At 43.7% G+C, this 12,246-nt stretch overlaps 1 long non-coding RNA gene across 9 annotated transcripts in view; it reads right to left on the minus strand.

Moving 5' to 3' along the window:
- LOC102165006 (uncharacterized) overlaps positions 1–12,246 on the minus strand; it is a 307,376-nt gene that overhangs the window by 254,866 nt on the left and 40,264 nt on the right. Inside the window, exon 1 of one of the 9 annotated variants that reach the window (XR_002340479.2) lies at positions 3,504–3,577. The exons of the other annotated variants lie outside the window; for them this stretch is intronic. This is a non-coding gene — a long non-coding RNA (uncharacterized LOC102165006). Of the gene's footprint in view, positions 1–3,503; positions 3,578–12,246 lie in introns of those variants that run through there. 9 annotated transcript variants of the gene reach the window in all.

Consider the following 12,246-nt stretch of genomic DNA (forward strand, 5'->3'; position numbering starts at 1 on the left):
CATAAAAAAGTGGGGTAACAACATCTGGCACGAATGGAGTGTCTTGAGATAACAGTGAACAAGAGGTGAGGGCCGGCTTAAGAGAATGAAGATAAACTTTGCTTCAACATTTTGTCTCTGGCCAGTCTACATTTTTAGCTTACATCTTTCTCTTGTCATCAGCCCTTTGCCTAACGCCAATTTTTGACAAATGCTTATTTTTTGCTGTTGCTAGAACAAAAGGATGACTTAGTGTGAAATGCATCAGGAGACAAGGGAAATGACTTGTTTGCCCCTAGGCAATTTTCCACAAGGAGAAGCAGTGATGACAGCTATTTCAGCTCCAACAGATAAAAACCCATCCCCCAAAAAACATTTGGAGGCTAAAACACTGAACTGACACGGTGCACCAGTGCTCAGGTTGACGGCTATTTTGAAATAAAGTGTTGGCAACGAGAAGTTTAAGAAAACATTTGGAAAACAAAATCTATTGCTATCTAAGGCTTTTAGCAAATAAATATCCAGCCCTGAAACTGTGACTCAGCGTGAGACGAAGGGTGAGGAGAGGAAAGGGAAGGAATTCTCTCTGGTACATGCTGTAAACCTCTGAAATGTGGAGCGCGTGAAACCCTTAGCTACTCTAAGAAAGAGGGAGGAGCCCCCTTGCAGATTACTTAGACCCACGGCCAGGGTTGTATTTGTTAAACGAGGAAGAGTTTGATTCCTTTATCCAGGGGTATTAGTTCCCCGGGACTGTCATAACAAACGCAATATACTCGAGGGCTTAAACAACCGAAATGCGTTGTCTTGAAGGACTGGAGGCGAGAAGTCCCAAACCAAGGAAGCTGCAGAGTTGGTTCTTTCCGAAAGCTGTGAGGGAGAATCTGCTCCACGCATCTCTCCTGGTTTCTGGTGGTTCACCCAAAAGCTTGGTGTTCCTTGGCTTGTGTCAGCAAAACTCCAGGCTTCACATTACACTGTCCCTGTGTCTCTGTGTCCAGATTTTTTCTTTTTTATAACGACACAGACATATTGGATTTGGGGCCATGCTCCTGGCCTCAACTTAATCAAATGCAATTTCCAAATAAAATCACATGTATCGGGACCAGGGATTAGGATTTCAACATCTTTTGAGGGGATGCAATTCAATCCACACAGCAGGTAACCCGGGTCAAAGAATTCCTTCACTTTCCTACTTTGTCATGATGGACCAGGCTATGTAAAAGTAAACTTGATGGTATCATTGTTCCTTGGGAATTACTGACATAGAAAAAACAACCCCTCCCATTTTCCAGATGTTTGCAAGCTACAGTCCTTTTCTTTATGTTTGCAAGCTACAGTCCTTTTCTTTATAAAGTTCAAAACCTACTGTTCCAATCTAGGACTTAGTATGAGATATCTTCAATAGTTTTCTCTACCTCCTCACCTTCCAACCCACTTAAGAGAGTCAAGACTCTGAATTTGGAACCTACTCCTGTTTTAAAGTTTAGTGCCTCCCTTAATCCAATTCAAAAATTGTTTGGGTTTTTGGTTTTTTTTTTTCTTAGAGTCACACCTGCAGCATATGGAAATTCAAGGCTAGGGGTCGAATCGGAGCTACAGCTGCTGGCCTATGCCACAGCCATAGTAACGCCAGATCGGAGCCGAGTCTGCGACCTACACCACAGCTCGTGGCAACACCAGATCCTTAACCCACTGAGCGAGGCCAGGGATGGAACCTGCATCCTCAAGGATACTAATCAGGTTCATTTCCGCTGAGCCACAATGGGAACTCCAGAAGGTTTGGGTTTAATTCACTTCAACCAACCTTAGCAGATAAATTTCTCTGTGTCAGGCCTCGTACTCGGGATTTGAGAACAAATTCCGTGATTTTCCTACTTGGGTGCTCCTGAAAAGAGAGTCCAGCATGGCTGTCCTTCCTGACCTAATCATTCTCAGTTCTCACAAGGGTAAGGGTGAGCTGGGGAGTCTGCTTTTAAACAAGCTGCCACATTTTTAGAGAAGCAATAAGAAAATTTAGTGAATTTATGTTGAGGGCCCAGAAATTCCATAAGCCTAATCCCAACTCCATGTTGATGTTCTTTTCCTCCTCCTGCTACTTAGGGTCTGTTCCCCAGGGTTCCAGTTCACAGAATGGAACCGCCTTCACTTTACCTCATCCTCTTCATTTCCCAGCCTTCCCACCCCCAAAATAAATGAAGAAATAAAAGTATTCAAAATCACTTTCAGTTGAAAAAACCAAGAGACCATGGATCAAGTGAATATGATAGAGGCGGTTTTAATTTTTCCTAATAACCTCCCAAAAAGTAGCACTTACAGACTCTGTTGAATACTACTGTTACCCATCATTATTCTCTTTTCGAAGCTAAATTATTTCAATTCCTTTAAACTTTTCTCCCTGGGCCTATTGTATAACCTTCTGATTGTGTTATACTTTGTGCTTTCCTGGACCTTGTCTGAGTTCTTTTAAAATTTCAGAGTAAAAAACTAGATGCTGTAATCAAGTCAGTGCTGAACCTCTGTGAAAGATACTGAAAAGAATGAAAAAACACTGTTGGAACCTAAGACATGTGTGGGCAGGGGCAGGGAGGGGTGACTGGATGTGGGATAAGCATAGTATAGGATTGTAAATGCTTTAAAAAAAAATGTGTGGCATAAACGCCAAAGAGCACTGGTGCGATAACTGGACAGGACAGTCCCCCGCCCCGGCCCCCAACATCCGAATGTGATGTAAAGGCACAGGCAGCGCTGCGGCTGACAATTTCTCTGTTAGCAATGGCCTTGTGTCAGCAAGGTTTGGGCAGCTACCAGGAGGGTGTCAGCAGCATGACAAGTTAGCTCACGGGTCTCTCCCGACAACGTAATCCCATTTACTCTGTGACAGCGATTTGGCCGCTAGACTCGCGGGGAGATGTGTCCGCCTTGCGGAGGGCCTTCTAACAAGCCATTTAGAAACGAGTGGCAGTGGACGGAGCAGCATCGACACTGCCCCTCTGCAAACTCCTTTGGCCTTGAGACACCGTCACAGGCTTAAAGTATGTTCAACTTGACAAAAGTTCTGAACGGCCTCCTACGTGCTGCTTTCTAGGAGGTTCACTACTTCTCAGGCTCCCCTTTCGTTGTGCACCCGAGACTCACGAAGACCCTTCTCCTTTACAGTCAGGAGGATAAACAAGGTGTCCTCCTTCCGACTCAGTGTCTCCGTGGCTCCTGATGTATCTCCTCCCTCATCTACTTCCCAAGCTCAAGGTCGTGAGTCTAATTTCCTCCTCTCCTCAATACGAAGTCTTCATGGTAAGAATGTCATCCTCTAGTCTATACCCTTTACTTAAGATGTCTCTCTTCTTCATACTTCTCCTCCCCACCCTCCCCCCCAACACTCCCCACCTATTTTACACACACACACACACCTTTCCCTCTTCAAAAAACCATTTAGTTCCTGCTTCGCATCCCAGACAAACAAAATCAATCTTGCGTATTTTGCAATCCATTCAAATCTCCTCTCTTGAGCATCCAGGACTTACCTGTCCTTGTAATCTAGACAAGGGACTAGATTACCCAAGCACAGGCACATGCCTCCTTTCAGGCTCTCAAATTCACAGGCCTGGGTGAAAAGAAAGGACATGTAATCTTGGGTAATAACAGAAAATGCACGGAAATCCCCAGGCATCACAGGGAGCAGAAACTAAAAATAATCAAGTAGATCAACAAACAAAGGATTTACTGGGAGAACAAAGGTTATGGGAGAGCCTCCACTTGTTTTTCGTGATACAAAAAATTCTATTAACTCTTTTAACTTTTCATTCCAAGACCTTCCCGTATTACTCCATATTTGATGAAGATGAAACGCAACAGGGTCGCATGTCATGTCATTTACGATAATGTCGCATTATGGTTGGCTGGGAAACAAGGCCAGGCTCACAAATTTGCCTGCTATAAATTCCCAACACCTGTTTATGATGCATCTTTACTGAAAAAAACAGCTCCAATAACATTACATAGTGTGGCTCATGAATGCTATTAACCATTTCTATTTCAATTACAAATTTAAAAGGTTTTTAACTTTACAGACAATCCATAGGCTTATGAATTGAAAGCCACTGAAATAAATCATCCTTGGTAATGAAAAGCAAAAAGGGGGCATGATACAATTTCTATTTGTCAAGGTACAATGATGTCACCATCCATTTATCCTCTGCACTTACAGGCGGAAGCTGTTCAACACATCTCTCCTCAGCCAAATACATCTGGTGCCTTAATGGAGGCCACGGCACAGGTTTCTGATTAGTTCACATATCACTCACCAATTAGAACAGAAGGTAAAATTTGTTTTTTCCTATCCTGAGCAATTCATTTGAACAGTAACCTTTAATGTAATGAATAATAGCAAGACCTTAAAAATGTTATCATTTTTAGATGATCTGAGTAGTTTGTAGATTAAACAGATTTGCTTCTGGAGATGCTATCTGCATCACAATCATTGTTTTAATTTAGTGGTTCTTTTAACAAATAATTCAGTTAATCATTAAAAAAGATCAAATATGGGGTAAGGAGCTGATGGGTCAAGCTTTCCCTTAAAGACAACATGTACCTATTTACAGGGTTGCCAAGAACTGTTGGAGAGACGGTTGCCTGCTCGGGGGGGGCCACTACAGACAGAACTACAGCCTTCAATCCAGAGAACAACCCTCATGCCCTGGCACTGGCTGCATCTGCCAGGGGAATGGGGCACGGGGTGTCACACAGACTACTGACATCTTCTACTTAGGGAGTATTAGGTATACAACAAGCTTAGAAAAAGCTGTCTTAATTCTGCCCTTCTGGCTGCCCACAGGCTGGGAAATACCAGGCATCACTAATTCCTCACCCAAGACTCAGTGCTAGTCGAGTGTAAATGGAACATGCTGAAGAGCTGCGCTGCTGTAAATCCTGGTAGGTGGTAGAGAACACCATCTCTCAGCGCCCCCAGGAGGTCAGTTCCGGTCAGGAGAATGTCTTGAGAAGTTCTTGGGATAAAAGCGGAGTCTACAAACACGAAGGGGCGTTACTCCAGATATTAGAAGGGGCAAATAGAGTACGGACTGTAAGAGGGAGAAGGAGAGGCTTCAAAAGGAAAAGGGAAACATTAGAAAAGAGATAAAGGAGCATTATGGCCCATCCTTCCTTTTCCGCAATGTTACCCCTCCTGTAAACACCTTCCATTCATCAGTGAAATCTACAAAAATCACAACATTCTTTGTATAGTTGGTTGCTTGCAAAAAAAATGAAGGTTGCTTGCAAAAAAATTAAAACAGTTAAGTGATTCGATTCTGCTTCAAAGTCAAAAGCACATCAAGTGAGGTTACAGGTGACAGAAAAACCCCAGGTGTGAGACTCTGATTTCTTCCAACCATGAAAACTGGGGTCTGAAGAAAATCTTAGAATGCAGAGGTTCTATTTTTTTTTTTTTAATGGTGGTAAAATCCGCATAACATAAAATTCACCATTTTAACCATTTTAAAGTGTACAATTCAGTGCCATTTAGTACACTCACAGCATTGGACAACCATTATCACTATCTAGATTGAGAATATTTTCATCAATGAAAAAGGAAGCCCTGCATGCTTTAAGCAGCCACTCCCATCTCTCCTCCCCCCACCTCTTCCACTTTCCACCCAGCAACCACTAACTTGATCTCTGTTTCTCGGGTTTGCTGAGACCCTGTCCTTATCCACTGGGCCACACGACCCATTACCCTGGTGAAACGTGCAAAAGGCCTAGGGTGCTCACAGCAGCCCCCTGCTGAATCATGGGGATTAAGAGCCAGAGGTGGACAACAAAAAACAGCAGGGTATTGAGAGGGAAGGGGCTCTCCTGGTAGCTCTACTTGTAAAACTACATTTTCAGTGCCTGAGTCTCTGAGCAAGATACACGTTAAAGATTGTGATGGAGGTGAAACTTGAAAGCTTAGGTTATAGAACAGGATGAAAAGATTCCAATGGATCCAGCTTCGTGGCCCATGGGTTGAAGAAATGGAAGCGGTCATCAATGAACAGGAACACACGGGGAAAGATTTTTGAGGAGAGAGAGAACCTCCAGGTTGTGGAACATGATTCATGAAAGGGAGAGCTTTTAACAAAAAAACACAATTTTTTAAAATTTTTGAAGCATTATTTTGTTCTCCATACAGTTTCTCTTAAAAACCTGAAACCACTGCACTCCTGGCTGCAGGAGGTACAGACTCTGTGCTGTTACTGGGGAGCAGGGAGCAAGGGCAACAGGCACTTAGTGGTCAACCAACTAAACAGAAGAAAGTTAGAAGGACTAAAACCAGGAGTTTGGACGCTTCATAATTTGCACCCCTCCTAGAGTTCTTTAAATAAGTAAATGAATAAAAAATAAGTAAATAAATAAATAAATAAGTCTCTATTTCCCTGGTTCATGAATGGCTTTTGGGGTAGTCAACCCCAGCTGTACCACTATTCCGGGTACTGAAAGCAGTTACTCTCTGTAAGCGTGTGTACAAAGTTGAAACATAAACAGCTGTCTCATCCTTGACCAGGTGAAAACTCTTCTATTTTGCAAGGAATCTGGTCCCCTTATTTTTCCCGCCTCCACTTTAAACGCACTGCAGTCTTAGAACACAGGCTTTCGACTTCTCTAGGAGATGGCAACTCTCATTCGCACATCGCAGACAATTCCCTGCCCACTCTTCTTTGACCCCTTCACCTTGTTGCAGGGTGAGCTCGGTTGGCTTTTCCCCTCTGTTCCACCTGCTCTCTTCCTTACTCACTTCAAGGTGCAGCTCTCAGCCATCCGTGGCTTCATCTGGGCCCCAAAATCTAATATTTGAATTTTAAAGCATGGTTCTCAACTCCTAATTTTAGCTCATATTCCTATGGGTAGCGGTGGTTCCTCATGCGGAACTGCTCTTTAGGTCAGAAGATCTAGGTTGAAGTCCTGCCTCTGCCCATCACTGTGTGACCTGGGATAAACCCTGTAGCTTCTCTTTGAAGAACAGCGTTGACAACACTTGCCCACTCAGTTACAAGCATCCAACGAGACCATGAGTAAAGCAGACTGTAAAGCACACATGAAAATATAGTTTAAATGTTAGTTATTTTAAGACTCACAGACTCTGAAAACAAACTGACGGCTACCAAAGGGGACAGGCTGGGTGGGAGAAGGGATGGACTCGGGTTTGGGACTGGCATGTGCACACTGAGGTACATGGGATGACTGGCCAAGGGGACCTGCACAGGGAACTCGACCCAATGTTCTGTGATCAGCTATGTGGCCAAAGAATCTGCAAGAGAATGGATGGGTGTACGTGTATAACTGAATCACGTTGTGGTACAGCGGAAATGATCACGACATTGTAAATCAGCTCGACTTCAATGAAACTTTAAAAACGGGAAAGAAAAAACATCTTAGCATTAAACCACCATGCCCAAGAGCAACCAGAGAAAGCAAAAAAAAAGTCAGGTGTCTCCCAATTAAATTGTGATTTCCTTACCAATCATCATCATCACCAATTAAAATTTCAAAATAAAATTATATCTCCTTCTAAACTAATGTTTATTTATCAAAATTGTTATTTATCAAAATATTTATTTTTTTCCTTTCTCCTCTTACCATAAATAAACATTTAAATGCTAACTTGAGTTGGGTGAATGCCCGTTAATTCACTGTAGGCAATTTTTTAGGTTCCTGTGTCTTTTTTTCTTTTGTCTTTTTGCCATTTCTTGGGCCACTCCCGTGGCATATGGAGGTTCCCAGGCTAGGGGTCAAATTGGAGCTGTAGCCACCGGCCTACACTGGAGCCACAGCAACGCCAGATCCAAGCCTCATCTGCAACCTACACCACAGCTCACGGCAACGCCAGATCCTTAACCCTCTGAGCGAGGTCAGGGATCGAACCCGCAACCTCATGGTTCCTAGTCGGATTCGTTAACCACTGCGCCACGATGGGAACTCCTAGGTTCCTGTGTCTTATTAACCTTATGCTAAGAAGCGAATTCTGTCTTATCTGTAACACTATATGCAGAAGAAAATGCACCCAGTATGGAATTTGTGAATTTAGATAGTCATTAGGATGAATATATCCATTATGGGGTTAAAACAGGCTCAAGGGTGCAAAACAACTAAGAGTTGTTTGGAACCAAGAGTGAAAAGAATATTACAAAAAAAGGTACTTATATTGCTAAAGAGAACAAACTTTTTGAGCCTTCTGGAAGTGCCTTTTATATACAATTTATATGCTAATTATAAATCACTTGAATATATTAGATAAGCAGGCTCCCTAAGGACCTAGAGTTTGGTATAATTTGTCCTTGAAAAAACAGAGAGAAGAAATATTGTAAAAGCCCATGTCTCTGCAATGGCCTCCAGAACCTCCCCAGGCTGCCGCCACATGCCCCACAATTTTCTTCCTTGTTCTATCAGCTCCCGCCACGATGGCTGCCTCGCTGGTCCTTGATGAGACCCCCCAATCTCTCCACCTAGAGAGCTCTGCTGTGGGGCTCCCTCCCTCGAGTCTGCTGGCCAGTCCCTCCTCGGGCAGGCTACTCTGACCACACTCGCTGGATGCGCAGCCCTCCTTTGAGAACAGTTACTCTGCTCTATTTTCCCCACAGCGTTTATCACCTTTTAACAAAAGTGATAACATACTTCCTATTTTTTTTTTTTTTTTTGGTCTTTTTAGGACCACACCCATGGCACATGGAAGTTCCCAGGCTAGGGGTCAAATCAGAGCTGTAGCTGCCAGTCACAGCCCCAGTCACAGCCACAGCCACAGCCACGCCAATCTGAGCCGCAACTGCAACCTACACTGTAGCTCACGGCAATGCCAGATCCTTAACCCCCTGAGCAAGGCCAGGGATCAAACCCGAGTCCTCACTTTTACTAGTCAGATTCGTTACCACTGCACCACCACAGGAACGCCACATACTTCCTTACTGAATGTACTGCCCCTCTCTCTCTCTGGTAGAATGTAAGCTCCAGAGGCAGAGATTTTTGTAGAATTTACTACTGTACCCCGACACTTAGAACAGTGCCTGGGATGCTGACACTCACTCGGTACCTTGTTTTTTGTTTTTTGTTTTTGTCTTTTTGTCTTTTTTGTTATTGTTGTTGTTGCTATTTCTTGGGCCGCTCCCGCGGCATATGGAGGTTCCCAGGCTAGGGATCGAATCAGAGCTGTGGCCACCGGCCTACGCCAGAGCCACAGCAACGCGGGATCCGAGCTGCATCTGCAACCTACACCACAGCTCATGGCAACGCCAGATCGTTAACCCACTGAGCAAGGGCAGGGACCGAACCCGCAACCTCATGGTTCCTAGTCGGATTTGTTAACCACTGCGCCACGACGGGAACTCCGGTACCTTGTTTTGAATGAAAGAATGCTACAGCTGCTTGGTGTTTGCAACACCAGACTGGACGTCAGAGATCTCTCTGGAAAGAGAGATTTCCGAGGAGACTGAAGAACTCTTCTGGTGAGAAAATGAAAAGCAGGAACCAGGACAAGGACGTGAAAGAGGAATGAGGAGGGAGGGAGAACCAGGGATCCCCTCTCCATCACGGAACGAAAGCTTTTCCACACAATAGACAGGTTGGTTTTAATGTTTTGTTTGTTGGTTTGGGTCTCTTTTAGGCTGGTTAGCAAGGAAGTGAGAGTGGAGCTGAAAATATCTAAGGATTTCTGGGCGGCCCGTGGATTCCTGGAAATCAGGGCAATTTGAGCATTGGACCAAAAGGGGCTCAGCCATGAGATAGCTGGGGGATGAGTAAATTTCTTCACCATCCCCATTCCAGAGGAGGTTACCCTCAGTCCAAAAGAGAGAAGTATGGGAGGGAGGAAGAATTGGCCAGCTCTTTAAGTGAGCCACAGCATTCGTGGCTTTCAGTTGATCAAACTTCTCAATATGAACTGGATCCCACATGACTTACAAAATGTGTGTGTGTGTGTGTGTGTGTGCGCGCGGTAAAAGGAGGAAAGGTGGGGAGAAGGGTACTGGGTTTAATCTGACTGACATTCTATTTATAATTCACTGTAAACAGAACTGGATATTCATCCAAGTCTTTATCTGGACACTCATGGACTTCTTGAGTAAGCTGGGAAGTGATGCTTTTTAATGACCTATAGTTCAGAATGCTCATGACAACTTAGTGACATTTGATCTTTAATTTGATACTTTGATCTAAAATATAAGCGTGACTTTGGGAAAAAAATGAAGGAATTAGGTTCCCTCACCCCAGAGTGTAAAGGATTCCTGCTGGGTCACAAGGACATATGCTAACTTATTTTTCTCCAGAACCCTAGTCTATTTCCCAAAGTGTCCTAATAAATTTCCCAGATTAGGAAGGAAGGAAGGAAGAAAATGGGACTTGGGGAATATCACTTATTTTGTTCTTCTGAAATATCATCCTCCTTTTGTCAGTTTCCCCTGAAGCCACCTCTGCCACACCTGAAAGCAGAAGTTTCATAAAGGAATAACACACCCAGTGGAATCGGATAGGAAGAATATATACCAGCTGTACTTCTCAAATGATAATTTAGCAAGATTCAGACTCAGCTTCCACTAGCTACTTAACTACCCTCAGGTCAAGAACGATCCCTAATGGTTGGGATATGAGGCTGATATTTTCCTTCATAAAACACAGCAAGATGCACGCTGGTTCCCATTTCTTGCTATTCCCCAGTCTCACACACTCCCCGTAAAGTAAACTTAATTCTGTTACACAATATGGAAGAGGTTTAAAAAAAAAAAAAATGGGTTTCTATTGACTGCCTGATGAAATTCTCATTGCACACAATGGGTCTATAAGATGTTTCTTATGCCACTGCTCAGAGCAACATCCTGGGCTCCTACGTTTTTTCTAGAGATGGCCACACATTGTAATATAATGGTTGAGGTTTTTATCTTTTCCTATTAGTTAAGATTCATTTCAACAAGCACTCCTTTGAAGGAGAACATCAAGCTGGATAACAGTCCTACACTCCTGTGAGCTCCCAGTCACAGGGACTCGTTTCTTCGAGCACAGACCTCCTTATAGATTAGAACATTTATCTTAAGCACCAATGTTAAAGTTAATGCAGAAGTTCAGAGGTGCAAAATAATTTAAATGTGCCCAAGTAGTAGCAATAACATCTCTAAAATCTCAGCAGTGAATTATGGATATGTGGAATATTAAAAATGCAAAGCTAACTCAATTTGCATTTGCAATGCCCCCTAGCTGTTACTGGGGAGGAGGAAATTGCTTTCTGCTGAATTCAAGGGCACACTACTTAGTGCTGTATTTAAGTCAAGGAGGAAAATCACTCATTTTTATTCCACCACTTAACTTGTGCTTATGTAATCTGTCTGGCGCTGGAGTCAGTTGTCTGATATTGTTTTCAATCACAGAGAGAGAATATATAATCCAATCATTACACCTTTATTTTCACTTGCTTGCTGATCTCCCAGAGCCTTATTACCACCGGTAAATGCCAGTCTGTCATCAATCAGTGCTTGACTCTGGGACCATCTGTGACAGACAGCAGCGACCTCAAGTATTATTTTTATTTTTGAGGGGAGGTATGAAGTGAGGGTAAGGTTACATTTTCCCATCAGATGGGCAGATAATGCATTCCTCCACTAGTGGCTCCCCCACCCCAAACACATCACTTGCCATCCATAGGCCGTCTCTCTCCCTAGCAGATGAATCCTCAAAGAAAGGAGACATGCAAATTAGTAGCTAATAGGTCTCAAAGCAGCAACCTTCTTTCAGCTTTGTGTCTTCTCCCACCTTTTCGTCCCATGCGCAACTGCTCCTTTTCATTCTGCCTGCCCAGTGACCTCTTCCGGTTGATTTCCCTGTGGGATGCCAACACACCAGGCCTTGACGCTGGCATTGCCTGCTGCTGCCCTCCCGATGTAGGGATTTACCAAGAGCAACTCTCCAGGCAGAAGAGGTGACAGCTGACATTTCCTATGACGGAAGCGCAATAAGAAAAACTATGGGAAAGCCTGGGGTCTGTTAAAGGGGGATCAGATTCCTCTGATTCAGAAATAATGTGGAGGTCCCCGGTCACAGTGAAACTGAGAGATAACACAGTTTGGTGGCCAGGGTTGACCATGCATCCCAGTTAAGAGAACACCACTCAGTGTCGGTCCATTTCCCATCAATCTTTTTGATCGTGTTTGAGGAGGATATTGGTCCTAAGCTGCCCTGTATGCCTTTCCTCTACATCTCCTTGTATTTATTGCTTTGTCAGGAGTCATTGCTTTTTTTTAACTTATCCTGAGT

The sequence above is a fragment of the Sus scrofa genome, chromosome 18 (genome assembly GCF_054392235.1).
Source record: "Sus scrofa isolate SSC_HxYL_T2T_F1_AM1 chromosome 18, Sscrofa_HxYL_maternal_Yorkshire_Landrace_v2.0, whole genome shotgun sequence".
NCBI lineage: Eukaryota > Metazoa > Chordata > Mammalia > Artiodactyla > Suidae > Sus > Sus scrofa.